A 1913-nucleotide genomic window follows, 5' to 3' on the forward strand; every position below is an offset into this window, starting at 1 on the left:
ATCCTAAAAGAAGCAGAGCCTATACACAGAGAGACCCACACAAGGGCATGCACTGTGTGAAGAGCTGCCTGTGAGCCAAGGAACACCCAGAAATGCCCAAGGCTATCCAAAGCAGGAGATAAAGAAGGCTCTTTCCCTGGAACTGACAGAGCGTGGTTAGCCAACACCCTAAATTTTCTTCCCCCCAAACAAGTACTCCAGAACCTATAAGCAGGCAGGTATCCAAGCCACAGCCTAAGAGGCATGACTAACTTTCTACCTATTCCCACATCTATTCCAAAGAAGGCAGACATGACATCCTGTGAGCCATCCTATGTGACATCCTACCTTGCCATCAAGGGTTGGGAAAAGGAATAATGCCATTCCCGATGCTCTTCATAGAGCCCCACTTAAAACAGCTGAGGTGGTTTTGCTCCACATGGTTAGGTTAGAGAACAGGGTAAGAATAGCAAGAGTAAGACCCTGGAAAGAACAAAGTTAACAATCAAGGTTCAGCATCAAGCAACCCCACATAATGCTGGAAGGGGAGGAAACAATTCGGCTGGACAGACTACAAAGGCAGGACAGCTTTCTATGTTCAAATCTCATGAGCGTCAGAGAAAGAGTGCCACACAGGTTCGATTCTGAAAACAGGGCAACATGATAAGCCAGAACTGTCGTGTGTTTGATGTTGGAAAGGGCTACCGGTTAGATGGGTCACTTTTGGGTCTCACCTGGACCCAGACAACAGCACATCCAGAGGGTCAAGGGCAGCAGCACTCAAAGCAATGGCGGGTCTACTACCTGTTCTGATGCTCCCTCTAACATGCATCACTTCAAGCATTGGGAAGCCAAGACTGCCCCCAGAGTGAGCTATGAAGCTCCCCTGAAAGGCTCACCTCTTTCAAAACTTTCTGTCACTTCTTTTAAAAATTTTATGTTATTTTATCTTTTAACCACTTTATTAGGGGCTCATATGAATGAATTTTTGTACCTGGCTAACGTTAGTGATTAATAAGTATGTGTTGGATGAATGGCTAGGAGTCAGTATGCTATCAGTTAATCGGATACCAGAAAAACCAGTTGCTGCCCAGTCAATTCTGTCTTAAGGCAATCTAATGTGTGACACACTAGAACTGTGCTCTGTTTCTAATGGTTGGTTTTTCAAAATTAAATTCTAGGATTTTCTTCCAAGACACTCTAGGATAGGCACTGTAGTAGAGCCTAAAATCTACAAGCACTTGGATTATGGAAGGCCATAACTCTATTTTGAGTCTTGGTAAGTTCAAACTCCCTTTGGATTCTTTGTGTCACTTTGCCAATGCTCATCAGTGGAGGTAGATGCTCCTGAGTCAGCTCCAACTCCTCGTGACCTCAGGAACAAAGAACGAAGCACTGCCTGGTGCTGCATCATCCCCACAACCATTGTCATATTTGAGTGCACTGCTGTGGCCACCATGTCAATCCATCCCATCAAAGGTCTTTCTCTTTCTTGTTTTTTTTAGATCATTTTATTGATGGCTCGTACAACTCTTATTACAATCCATCCATCCATCCATCCATTGTGTCAAGCACATTTGTGTATAAGTTACCATCATCATTCTCAAAACATTTTCTACTTGAGCCCTTGGTATCAGCTCCTCATTTTTCCCCTCCCTCCCCCACCTTCCATCTCACATGAACCCTTGATAATTTATAAAAAAATTTTCTCATGTCTTACACCAACCCTTCATCCACTTTTCTGTTGTCCATCTCCCCGGGAAGTGGGTTATATGTAGAGCATTGTGATCACTGACCCGTTTCTCCCCCCACCTTACCCTTACCTTCCTGGTATCGCTACTCTCATTATTGGTCCTGAGGAGTTTATCTGTCCTGGATTCCCTATGTTTCCAACTCTTATCTGTACCTGTGTACATGCTCTGGTCTAGCCGGAT

Source organism: Echinops telfairi, unplaced genomic scaffold, assembly GCF_000313985.2.
Source record: "Echinops telfairi isolate 266 unplaced genomic scaffold, ASM31398v2 ScPeMD7_7469;HRSCAF=8507_1, whole genome shotgun sequence".
Lineage (NCBI taxonomy): Eukaryota > Metazoa > Chordata > Mammalia > Afrosoricida > Tenrecidae > Echinops > Echinops telfairi.